Source organism: Aythya fuligula, chromosome 4 (genome assembly GCF_009819795.1).
Source record: "Aythya fuligula isolate bAytFul2 chromosome 4, bAytFul2.pri, whole genome shotgun sequence".
NCBI classification, from domain to species: domain Eukaryota; kingdom Metazoa; phylum Chordata; class Aves; order Anseriformes; family Anatidae; genus Aythya; species Aythya fuligula.
This window is the reverse complement of record NC_045562.1, coordinates 4,631,743-4,645,781: the sequence shown is the minus strand read 5'-3', so window position 1 is coordinate 4,645,781 and position 14,039 is coordinate 4,631,743. Positions and strand designations below refer to the sequence as shown.

At 39.0% G+C, this 14,039-nt stretch overlaps 1 protein-coding gene across 1 annotated transcript in view; it reads right to left on the bottom strand.

Annotated features, from left to right (window-relative positions):
- Positions 1-14,039, bottom strand: part of COL25A1 (collagen type XXV alpha 1 chain) — a 299,392-nt gene that overhangs the window by 185,203 nt on the left and 100,150 nt on the right. The gene's annotated exons all lie outside the window — the stretch shown is intronic.

The following is a 14,039-nucleotide window of genomic DNA, read 5'->3' as shown; positions in this document are numbered from 1 at the left end:
GCCACCCTGTTCATCACTATCCTCTCTCTTCACAAGGAAAGACTAAGCATAATGGAGAAAGTTATCGAAGCACAGGCTTTTTTTTTTTTTTTTTTCTTTTTCAGGGAGCAGGGGTTGTGTTTTTTTCATTTTTGTTTGGTTTTGTTTTTTATGGGTGTGGGGAAGGTATGTCACTATTACCTTGCACCAACAAAACCATATTGAAGCTATCATCACAACAAGAGAAGTTACACTGAATCCATATATCGGGTCAATTCAGTCAGTGCTAGAAACAAAATGAAGAATGAAGAGTTATGTATTCTCTCAAATAGGTCTTCCTCCTCAAGCTTTTAATTCAGTTCTTTTCCTGTTTGCATGTTTAATATTTCTAACTAAAAATAAAAGGGCAGTAAAATCCAATGTTACCTATTAAAATCCACAAAGTAAGTTTATCAGAATAAAACATACGTAGGGTCACTTTAGGTTTTACCAGAAGAAAGAAAGGGATAGAAATTCTTAGAATAGAGAAGATAGAGAATCTTTTTAATAAGAATTGTCTGCAATGACTATGAAGTCTCTCCTAAGGTATGAGTGCTTGTTTTCTCAATTCTGTCAAAGGCTACGCATATGCAAAGCTGTTCAGCCCTCTTGGTAACAGCTGAGCAAGAAATAGTTTACCTAAAATAAAATATTGGAGGCAAAAAAAATCCTTCATAGTTCTATTTGATGGCATCCAGTTGTTGATTGTCTCATTCAGTTCACAGTATCCACTCTTACTCCCTCCTTCCCAAATCACTTGCCTCAGCTGATTTTAACATCAAATAAGAGTAGTTTTTTTTGTTGTTGTTGTTTTTAAATACTTGAAACTATTCAGCTCAGTTAACAGTAACAACGTTTTAATCAAGTTAGTAGGTGGGTGTAATTGGGTGACTGTAATTACAATCAGACTTGGCCTTTGTCCATGGATCCCTTAAAACCTTCAGTTAATCAACCTCAAATCTTATCTTCCTGTAAGAAATGACTCCTCCTTCCTGCAAGAAATTGTTCCTTAAAGTCTGGAGCCCTATAACTGAAAAATGTGGGTTTTTTTTGTTGTTGTTTGTTTGTTTGTTTGTTTTAATGGAAATGGTAACTAACACAGTAAAGACAGAAATGTAAAAAATTTCCTTCTCCTAAAGTTCTGCAGTGATTTCTACCATTGCACACTGTTGTGGAGAATAGTCTTTTCTACAGTAACTCTTTGTATCTCAATGACTGGGGCAGAAGGCATATACAAAATGCCTTCCCACAGCACTTCCCACAAATATCCTTTAGTCAGGCACTGCATTAGGGTAACTACACTCAACTAAAATGAATAAAAATTCTGGAGGTTGCAGCATGTAGTCAAGACACACATGACAGGAACTTCATCTCTAGACTGATGATTAGATTACTCTACAAAATGCTCCATTTCTTTCAGTAAAAGAATTTTACAAGTTTACCTACGAACAAAGAACTACTCAGCAAGACAGGATAAATGAATGAGTAGACAAGATGACATTTGAGGTTCCATATTTTCTTAGCACTGGATGAATGGAGTAAAGAGACAAATTAAAGACAAAAAATAAATGTAATTGCAGTATTGGACAACTGAATAATCTCTTTTGTATGATGTACTTCCCTGAACAGCTAAAGGTGGAGAAAAGTTCTGCTAGCAGAACAGGAAGACAACTGCTTCTTTAACCCCCTGACAACAGAAGCAAATTGTTTTGTCACTATGGGGGGAGACTTGCCATGAATGTAAAAAACAGATCTCTCCACCTTGATACTATGCAGAGCTACAGTGCTGGAGTTTCAGTTATCACTATTTTTATTCTCCCTGGTGATACAGATTTTTTTTTTGTTGTCATTGTTTGTTTGTTTGTTTGTTTTACTTTATAAAAAAGAATCTACTTATTGAATTTTTTGAATTGTCCTTTACTGGCAGGGGAAAAATGACAAACACTAAACATTATCTGTTTTGTAATTTAACTGTTTAGACTTACACACACATACACAAAATACAATTGCCAGTCTTTATTATTGTTTTATTTTACTTGTTTTGATGTTAAACATCTTTGGAAACCATTAACATTGCACAATGAAGATAATTATTTATTTTTGTGTCTGTTACTTTTTTTCTCAAGTGCATTTCCAAACCTCTACTTCTCAATAGCACATTCAGTGAAACCAGTCAACTGAGTGATTTCCAACTCAACAGTATGAATAAAGAGCCTATAATCTGTTTTAAGATAATTCAAGTCTAAAAAGCATTTCCAGTTCTAGCCATTACAGCAATATTTACATTTTTACTGTTATACGTACATAAGCTTTATGATTAAAAAAAAAAAAACAACAACAACAACAACAACAACAACAAAAACAAACACAAAATTACATCTTGCATTTGCTTACATTACGTATTTATTACTTCTGTATTCAATATGCATCTGTATAGGCTTTTTTGGTTTGGGTTTTTATTTCCCCTCCACTAAGCCTGTTTCAAGATGAAGTAAGAGGGAGAATTAGAACAACTTCAGTGTTCACAAGAATGCCAATTACAGATGAACAGATGAAAGTCCTGAAAGCTGTACTTAACCCAGAGACCAGAAAAACACAGAAAGTGGACAGATAACAAGTCCCTCCAGTTTCTTGCCCAGGCTCTGGCCTTTCTCTTGACATAATAAAAAATAAAATAAATAAATAAATAAATAAATAAATAAAAACACAGAAAAAACACTGTTTATGACATCAAATGTTATCACAGATCTCTGTTCCCTGGGCTTTGGTCTTAAACCAACTGATTGATCCACACAAAATACAGAAGTATCAATTCATCATTCACATTCTCTTGTAATTTGATATGTCAGCTTTCTAAGCAAAAATACAGAACGAAAATATGGAAACAAGAAGTCTATTCCTTCATGCAAAGGTTGTAGTGTAAATTATTACTTTGGGGTTGCCCCTATCTTTAAGTTTCTTGAGTACGTAAGCTCATCTGGATAGATGATACTATCCATGTATTCCTATTTGGGGGTACCTCAGGTTATACTTTCCTCAGAGGAAAAGTAAGATGTACTTTCTACAGCAATGATGATTTCACCTTTATGTAAAGAGCTAAGAATAAAATCTTAAATAGCCTCTGATAGATGTGTCTATCTTGAGATGCATTTTAAAATATTTTTCAGTACCATACAAAGCGGTATTTTTGACTGGGTGTGTTTTGTCAGAAGTTGTGCATCAAGGGTAGTGAGTCTGAGCCACAGTGGTCTTCAAGGTCTTGTCTCCTGCATATGGTTTTCTATACATACTGCAATTCCTCTGGATGCACAGAACTGTAAGAAGGACCCACTTTAGTGCTAAAAGGAGTAATATAACTTTGCAGGAATACTCTTTGGTTTTTGTTCTTGCATATATTCATTAGGCACCAAGATTTTCATTATGTCATGTAGTAACACTTCTCAATTGATTCTGACATACAAATTGTAACTGTCTCTTCTTAAAAGGTCCGAAACTGAAGAAATATAGAATAACATTATTACGGACAAGTGAATGTAAGGAAAAAAAATGGTCAAATAGAATAAGAAGCCTCATTGGGGGAGAGTAGAAATGGGTAGAGAACATACTCATCAGCAGTGAAGAAGGAAGAGCCTGTAAATCAGGAGTACAACTATTAAAACATATTTGCATATGTGTCTAAAACGTACCTGGATGCCTACAAGAAGACCACCTGTGGTACAGAAGTCTGCTTAGACTAATCAAGCAATTTAGAAGCCTGAAGTGCAGAGAGCTTTTCTTTCTAGGCAAACTTAGAGTCCCAACAAGTGTGATCGGATATGTTACAGAATGCGGAATAAAACTTCCTGTGCTGTACAAGCATACTAAGAGAATAACATTCTTCAGAAGCCATTGTTTAACTGCTCCATAATTAATTTAATTTCTCCATGCTGCCTCTGATAACCTGATAAAAATTTCACACCACAGCAAGTGCAGGAAGAAGCTAAATGCTAAGGTATCTCCCTTCTAAACAGCACTCAATATTAAATATTAGTATGCTTTCCTTGGTATTGTACAGGGTATATAGACAGAAAGAAAGGAAACTATGACTCACATTTTCCACTCAGTTTATACAAAGGCTTCCATTAACATACCAAGAACTAAATGCCTGCAGCAAGGAGAGCACAACCTCTTCAACAGTAAATGTAAACTATATGTCCACATACACACACATCAAGAGGGTCTGATTACACCCAATGTAATTAGAAACTCAAATAGTTTGTGATATTTAACCCAAGATGCCCATGGTCTCAGGACCAAATTCTAACCTTGGAAGGATACTCACAGCTCACATGGATTTCCATGTTTCACGGAAGCACTTTAGTACGGCAGATTTTGATAGTGGTTTTAATACTCAATAGCATTTGACTCCAGCACATCGTAATGAAAATGTAATACCTCTTAAACCATGCTGCAAAGCCCCAGACTTTCACAAATTGAAATCTACCCTACTCTATGCCAGCTAATACAAGGTTCATCTAACAGCTGATCCTCCGATTAATGAATAAATGGGTGGTTATCATCCCATTGCTGTCCATTTATGAAGGAATACTTCATGTCTTTCATAAAGCAATGATTTCTCAACATTTCTCAATTACCGTCATGTCTTAAAAGCACCTCGCACAAACACTACTGTGTACCACATGATTCTGTAGAAGATGTTGTTTGTCACCCTTCCCACTAGTACTTCTGCAGATGGTGGAGAATATTGAAACATAACCCTCTATTCAAATGAAGACACGCTGGCATAATGCTAATTAATATTAGTGGTGCTTCACTTCCCAGCTTCAGTGTTAGATTTACCAAAGAATAATCAAAACTACCTCAGAAACAAAGACAGGAGAGAAGCAAAGCAGAAAGGGAGGAGGCAAGACCACAGTTGTTACTCAAAGCTCTTCATAACCTTTCTGACTTGGCCAGTTCCAGGATGAAAGGGCAATCAGGTGGCCATGATGCATCCCTGCCTACCTTGCATGCAGTAGTGCAACTTGTCAGAGCATGGCAGCACTGCGGCTCCATTTCTCTAAAGAAACATGCAATACTATTAAGCGTAGCATTCAAGGGTAGTGAGGCATTGCTGAGAGATCTTGATGAATTAGAGGGCTGGGCAATCACCAACAATCTGAAGTTTAAGAACAAGTGCAGGATTCTGCACCTGGGATGTGGTAACCCCAGCCTTATGTACAGACTGGGGGACAGGAGGCTGGAGAGCAGCTCCACAGAGAGGGATCTGGGGTTCTGCCCAGCGCTGCCAGCCGGCTGAGGAGAGGGATTGACCCGCTCTGCTCTGTGCTAGGCGGCCTCACCTCCAGCACTGTGTGAGGTTTGGGGTGCCACAGTAACAGAAGGGCATAAATCTATGAGAGAGTGTCAAAGGAGGGCAACTACGGTGGGTGAAGAGCCTGGAAAGGAAGATGTGTGAGGAGCAGCGGAGGTCCGTTGGTGTGTTAAACCCGGAGCAGAGCAGGCTGAGGGGAGGCCTCATGGCAGCCCGCAGCTCCCTCACGAGGGGAGCGGAGGGGCAGGCGCTGAGCTCTGCTCTCTGGGGACAGCAGCAGGACCCAAGGGAACAGCATGGAGCTGGGACAGGAGGGTCAGAGTCCCCTGAAAAGGGTCTTACAGTCCTGACCACCTTCTCAGTGAAGAGACTCCCCAGGGCAGTGGTCAGGGCACTGAGCCCAACAGAGTTCAAGAAGCGTTTGGACAATGCTCTCAACTCTTGGGTGGTCCTGTGCAGAGCCAGGAGTTGGACTTGATGATCCTTGTGAGTCTCTTCCAGCTTGGGATATTCTGTGATTCTATGATTGTAAGTGGACACAACAGGAAACCTCAACTACAGCTGCCTAGAACAGGTTCAGTGCATTTGCCCCCTTCGGTGATAGGAGCAGAACAGCTTCTGTGATCTAGGCAGGGGATTAATTCCATGGCATTACATCATTTAACTCCCTGATTTCTTGGGGGTGACATGAAAAAGTCCTAAGTAATTCCACAGAGACTAAAATTCTCGAGTATGACCCATATGCTCATACACTATGTGCTCCAATGTCCCTTGAGTGAAGCAAAGTATTTTACATTCATTAAGAACATGAACATTCACATGAACAGAACTTTCACACTGAAGCATGCAGACTTTGGCTTGTGCCAACTGCCAATTATATCTGAATAAATTTTTCTAAATATTCTTACACAATGTTACTATATTTCTTTGACTATACAGACTTTACTATCTAAAAATAACAGTAAAACAACACTCAGGAGCAGTGTGTTAAAAGCTGGCAGTGCCATATCAAAGCACAAAGGAAAAGAGAGAGCAATTTCATACTCCTGGTTCACTTCTCTGTATTGAAAATTTAGAATAATAAATATATATATATATATCATTTAAACTACCCCTATTATTTTGGCATACAGTATTCCAAGGACATCAGCCTTTGGTTCCACGTTAAAAAAAGTCCCATGCTTTTTGTCACTGGAGTAAAAAGTTATCCATATGACAGGCATGAGTGCCATAAAGAAAAGGTCCTCATCAGCCAAGCCACCCATACCAAAAGCTAGCATAGTTAGGCAACGATTCTTATTCTTTCCATATTTTCCATTTAATAATGTCCCTTTTCTACTAGAAAATAAAAGACATGCATGTAAGAGATTATTGTTTACCGTTTGCACTTGCACAATAGGGTATTTTTCAAGTGTTTCATATACACTTGTTTACTGTGGAGCAGAAGGAGATTATTTTCTTCAGAATAGCAGGAGTTTTCAAGATTTACTGCAAATCCTGAGGTTGAGATGGTTCATAAAGGACCCCTATACTTGCTTACATTCCCGATGCAGTTCATGTAGTAAATTGTTAAAACTATAGCAAAAAGTTAAGCAATGCTTGTGCAAACCTGTCATATTAGTCTCTCCACTACTACTACTCAGAACAAATAGTTCAATGATTACAGTTCAGACTATATTTAGGATAAAGTAAGCAAAAGCAAAAGGCACCCTGTTGAGAACAAGATAGAATGGAAAAAAAGATGACCATATTTTCCAAGAAGAATTTAAATGCAGTTGTTGATAGAAATAGCTTTTTTTTTTTTTTTTTTTAACCCCATAAGGTATATCCATGGGTTTGTAAATTTAAATTTCCCTTGCTTACTCCTAGGCAGTGAGAAGGAAGAGAAACTAGACAACTATCCATTAGGGAAAATACTTTGATGTGACTACATGACTAATGAACACAGCAATGAAAATCTATTTCTGTAAACTTTGTAATCTATCTAGCATGTACCTTCTCCCCAATGGACGGGAGTGCAATCCTCTCAGGATGTAAAACTATAATGAAAACCTCTGTCAGGAGGAAAACGTTACAGAGCTGAGGATTAGAAAAGTTGTTCTTACCCAGTGTATGTGTTACTGGCCATGTCTATGCTTTCACATAAAACTCCATACTCCTAGGAAACAGGTGATTTGCAGGACTTTTAAAATTATTTTTAAAGCATGTTTTACTCAGACACATTACTTCGAAGTTGTACACTAGCAAGACACAGTTTCATTACAACGCTGAGCTTAGTTTCCCAAAAAGAGGCATTTTATTTATTTTGCTTTCCTGTTTCTGCAAACTTAGCTGTGTTTGAAAGGTAAGATAATCTCTTTTCACTCTGTACATCATAACTTAGGGCAGGTGGGTGCTTGGGTGCTGAGGATGGGCCATCTTTGGCCATCTTAGTATTTTACTTCAAAAAGACTAAGTCAGCACACCCCAGAAGCATAAGACACCACATCTTCTTGAGGAAAGACAGCACATTTCCAAAAACAGTAATTTACAGAATCACAGAATCACAGAATTTCTAGGTTGGAAGAGACCTCAAGATCATCGAGTCCAACCTCTGACCTAACGCTAACAATACCCACTAAACCATATCCCTAAGCTCTACATCTAAACGTCTTTTGAAGACTTCCAGGGATGGTGACTCCACCACTTCCCTGGGCAGCCTGTTCCAATGCCTCACAACCCTTTCAGTGAAGAAGTTCTTCCTAACATCTAACCTAAAACTCCCCTGGTGCAACTTTAGCCCATTCCCCCTCATCCTGTCACCAGGCACGTGGGAGAACAGACCAACCCCCACCTCACTACAGCCTCCTTTAAGGTATCCGTAAGAGAGCGATAAGGTCGCCCCTGAGCCTCCTTTTCTCCAGGCTGAACAAGCCCAGCTCCCTCAGCCGCTCCTCGTAGGACTTTTCTCCAGGCCCCTCACCAGCTTCGTCGCCCTTCTCTGGCAAATAAAGCTATCCCAACTGCTTCAGCCACTATTTACATCTCTGAATGAGTTCTCTCCTCACTGCTATCTCTTCAAGGGAACAAGCCTCAAATGATAGAAGCTGGCGTCTTAATAAAGGAAAACAGTCATGCCCTCCTCCTGCGAGAGATTAACTCCTCCAGACGTAAGCTGCATGTATTTAAATCCAAATCCTCCTGGTCTAGCAAAATTAAACCTGAAGTTACTATAGCTCCAAACCTACAAATAACTAATGTATGTTCTTTCAACAGACTAAGAAATAATATCTCCAGATTCACCTAGCCCTTTTCTATCCACATGCAGTTTGGTTTTGTCCAAAACATGCTTCTAAAGCCATGAGGGAAGTGGTAGCCTGGTCCCAGGTGCAGGGACCCCAGCTCCTCACCATACTGCTTACAGGTGGTCCTGTGACACCCCCAGCAGCACTGGGGCAGCTCAGCCAATTCATAATAGGCCATTCACAGCACCTATGTATATGGTATACTTTGAGCTAATCAACCCCAAAAATAGCTCTGTTTCATCAAAATGACATAGTTTTACTTGCTACATCTCACTGCATTCCCTGAGAAAGGATTAAAGGTATCAGTAAAGAGTCACTTGAAAAGGCAGTTATTTTATAGTTAAGAAACTCACTTTTACATGCAAAAGATTTAGTCCACTGACAAATAACAACACACACACACACAAAAAAAAAAAAAAAAAAAAAAAAAAAAGAATAATGGCTTTCATCCAAATTAACATGATGCATTAGATCACTACTTTTGTCCAACATTTGTCAATACTCAGTGTTGATGTTTCTCTGCCACCAGCTAGCTATGTAACCAAAAATCTACCATTCATTCCAGTTGTTCAGTGAAAACCAGGGAAATACCATTCTAACACAAACAAAATCCTTTAATAAAGATGAGAGAATGAACCAGGTGGAAAAAAACATGAACTCTGCTGGCCCTGGAGAGTCCCATACCTCAACCCTTCATAGTGATCAAGCTTGCACAAATCAATAAATTTATCTTTACCTTTCTCAGTTTCACATTCTAACAGCTTCATACTGGACAAAGATGTGGCCTAATAAAGTGAATCTACTGTAATTGTTAAACTTCCTCCTGCAACAAATTAAAAGTATGTAATTTTCACATACATATTCTACCTTTGCTTTATGCATATGCTTTGCTAATATCTATCTCCTTTTAAGCCCAGGCCACTGTAGGTTAGTATAAACAGGAATGTAAATCTTCAAATGATAAGTTATGCTGATACATGACATTCAATACACAGCTGACTAACCACTGTGTTTGCATCAATGTCATTGCCACCTCTGTCCGCACGGAGAATATCAAATACTATATAATGACAGTTCTATGACAATAATAGTTCAACAAAAGTCTGCCTGTGGGACGTACCAGGTTTCACAGAGCTATTATAATACCAGAACACTGCTGGCTATAAAAAGTAGTATTTTTTGCAGGAGCATGCTCTGAGTGTGTATGTGTTTGTGCATGCGCACACGTAAACGGTTGAACATGTATGTGCGTAGAGATGTTTATCTTCTCGCTCCACATCAATATTCATCAGTGAGATTAATTTTAAATTATCATTGAATATTCACTGAACATTTTAAAATAGATTTTAAAGTACATTATATTGAATAAGTGCCAGGAGAAACTTCTTGTTCTTGAATTACAGCACAGGTTGGATCTTTAAAAGAGCCTAAGGGTCTGAAGTACATACAGGAGCTAGCTCTAAGTGAACCGATAGCAGGTGTAGGGCTCAATATAGCCCTGTTGGCACGGAGCTCTGCACTTCCCAGCAGGGTAAATTAGAACGTGTGGAGCTGCATACTGAAACTGCCTTTGCCATCGACTAAAATGAGCTTGGCTAAAAAGCTGAACACAAACTTTGTGCAAACAGAATCACAATGATAATGCTTCAGAATATCCAGCAGCAAGCATCCGGAAACTTCTGCTGCTATTGTTGAACTTCATGCAGAATTGCTCCCTCAGTGACTACAGTGCTCTTTCAACTAGAAATGAGAATTTTTCACTGTGTGGATAGGCCTATATTCTGTTCACCTTGAATATTACAAAGTGCTTCAGCTATCTTCCAAGCCTGATCACGAGAAAGGTTCCTCTTGGACTCTATTTCCATGGATTACAAACAGGACTTCACCTTCTTTCCAGCACTCTGGGGTTAACCTCATCACTTCGTTGGTATTTACTCAGCAGGGTACTCAACAGCTACAACATGGTTTTAGCACCCAATAACCGAGTAAAATAAAAATGCATCAAATCAACAACTGTGCACAGCCAAATTCATCCTCAGAAAGATCTGGACCACCGTCAAATACCAAGTCACATCTTCAGGCACTAAGCAGGAGGGCCAGAGTTACGACACGGGAACCAAGTCCTAGTTACAATTTTGAAGAGGCCTCCAAGGCTGTGGTTGCTAACCAAGCCAAGAGGAACATCTGCAGATGCTGCAGTTGAGGCAACTCTGCCTCATATATAGTGAGGTAATGCTTGTACTTCATAGAGCATTCGTTAGATCATTGCCAGAGTTAAGTGGTCAGTGCAAGTATCACTTTGAAAATATGAATGCAACAATTTGGAAATGGTTCAGAGAACAGCTAAATAGTATTATTCTGAGCTTGGAAACCTGCCTTAGAGAGAAAAGCTTAAGCGTTTAATCTATTTATTTTATCAAAGAGAAGGTTAAGATGTGACCTGATTATGGTTCATAAGTAGCTACACACGAACAGACTCCTTAGATTTGACAGTCATTTACTCTAGCAGAGAAATGCATGGCTAGATCCAAGAGCTGGGAACAGGGTGAAGGCATGAGTTTTTAAATGAGAATTAACCATTAAGATGATCTATAAACGGGTAAGAAATTCTTTTTTTTTTTTTTTTTTTTTTTTTTTTTTTTAACATGATCTCTCTCTCTATATATATACTAGATGAAATTACATGGCATTTTGTTAGAAGAAAAGAACTCTCCTTACGCCCTCAAGACATGCAGAGCCTTCACATTATGGTGACATTTTTACTTCAGGCTGCAAATCAATCAAAACAAGTGCTTGGCAATTAGACACCAGTAAGGAGCTGTCAAAGAAAGAAGACAGCTACATTATCTCATCTATATTCTAAAATCAATTCCACTTTGAAGCACAGACACAGAGATGGGGAAATGCATATACACATGTCTCAGTTTTGGCTCGGATAGAGTTAAGTTTCATCATAGTAGCTGGCATGGTGCTGTGGTTCAGATTTAGGATGAGAATAATGCTGATAACACACCAATGGTTAGTTGTTGCTGAGCAGTGCTAACAGGGCCAAGAGCTTTTCTGTTTCTCATGCTGCCCTGCCAGTGAGCATGCAGGGGCTGCACAAGCAGCTGAGAGGGGACACAGCCAGGGCACCTGGCCCAGGCTGACCAAAGGGATGTCCCGTACCACACAGCTCATGCTGAACAATAAAACTAGGGGAAGTTGGCTGGAGGGGGCTGCCACGGCTCGAGGACTGGCTGGGCATCAGTCAGGAGGTGGTAAGAAACTGTGTTGTGCATCACTTGCATTTTTTTTTTCTTCCCCTTCTTTCCTTCTTATTAAACTGTACTTACCTCAACCAATGAGTTCTCACACTTTTCCCCTTTTTTTGTTTTCCTCCCTCAGCCCATTGGGAGGGAGGGAGCAAATGGGTATGCATGCAGTGCTTCACTGCCTGTGGGTTAAGCCACAACCACCTGTACACATACACGCACACAAACTTCAACAAGATGAAAACTTCATTTGCTTCCAGTCTCTATATACTTTTACAATAAATTTTCTCATTCTGAAACTCCCTGGACTACAGAGCAACATAACTGAATTATATGAAGGATATTAATAGTAAGGTACCTAAACATTTAAAGCCCTGACACCTTTTCTTTCATTTCATGTATTAATATCAATTTAACACAATGATCACGTCGATACATACAATACCAAACGGAGTTGGGCCCTTCAAAAACAACCAAAGATCAATATTGTATGGTATTTACTCCTTAGCTAATTAAGGGTTGATAAGAACGATACAATGAGCAGGAGGAATTTGGTGTTCAACAAGCATTGAATAATGTCAGTGACACACAGGTCAGAAGAAGCTGATAAGAATTTACACGTTGAAAACACAGGGAAGCATTCTACACCTGTGACATCTTTTTGTCTATACAGGTGAGCATGCCTTTCATTAAATCCTTTCTTGGGTTATATCATGCCTACTTCTGGAAGAAAGTCCCACTTTCTTTGCTCCCACATCCCCTGGAAGCATAGCCCTGTTTTTATCCATGTGTTATGAAAATCCTTGTTGCCAGACACCTCTTGAAAACGTGGATGAGCCAGGGACGGTATTCTCCCAACGCAACTTACTGCTGGTACAGAAATCTTCTCTGCTGGTCTCCTGTTTTCTATTAGCATGTAATAATTGTCCCCACTCATCCCCCCCAGAGTTATAGGGGAAGTAGTTTAATGCAATTTTCCTGTTACATGATGAAAATATTCTTTTTTCCTCCTTCCATCTACCAAACTAAATGGCCAAGCCAAAAGGTCTTTTTAAGGCTTATGATTTATCATTTTGGTTTTTTTTTTTTTTTAAACTTTACCACCAGTAATGATGAATTGATTTATTGGAATTTCACTAATATATCTTCCCATATAATATGTATATTTAGTCTGTTCCAACCACAAGAGAAAGATGGGCTAAACTTTGGACAACTGACTTTTCCAAAACGTATGGTTGCATTCAACTGTTCTTACTAGGTATGCAACCTCAACAAAGAGGAATGACAAGAAGATAAGTTTTATTCTCAGTAACACAACAAACTAGGGAAAAAAAGACAGTACAATGCAATATCAAATATAATGCAATATCAAAATAATAGCAATATCAGATAAAATGTAAAATTAATAAAAACATAAACAAATAATACAATAGAAAAATCAATAAGAAATAATAACATGGACACAGTCTTTGCACAAGCATATCTTTGTCAGCATTTAAGGCAGACACTTGAGTAGCAGAGAGAGGCTCATATGTTCCCTTCCTGCTGATCCTATGGGGGGAATGGTAACTTCAAGTAAAGAGAGAAATTAGGGAGCCCAAATGGTAATTTTAATCAATGTCTCCATATATGCCACAGACATCCCTTGTTATCATCCATGGAGACATCATCTCTATGAAACTACAAGTGAGACTGAAGTTTCCTCGTGATGGAAGAGTTAGCATTGACTTCACAACAATATAATTGCAAGTTGGTCTAAAAACCCTTAAATGCCTGTTCTTTTACTTTCAGCTGTGCAGAAGAGTAAGAGAGATACAGAAGGGAGTGAGAAGTGGACAGTAAGGACTGAAGCTGTCTGAAGCACAATCCGTGCTGAAGCAATGTGGCTCATAGCCATTGCTCGTCCCTCTGGCCTCGTTCACCCTAAAGAAGGGATCATTTCATTGCGTTCCCCCTTTCATATGATTGCAGTTCCCCTGCTGTTCTCATCTAGCTGTTTACCAGCTTGTGACTGCATGAGCAGTAGTTAGAAGAGAAGCCACAAAGCGTGTACAGCTCTGTTGTGCTTTTCTTTGCCCCTTCTATACCTGCCAGAAGGTGATGCAGCACATTGCAGTTCAGACACTTATAGTTTGTAAAGGCTGATACAGCATCATTAAAGGTGTATTA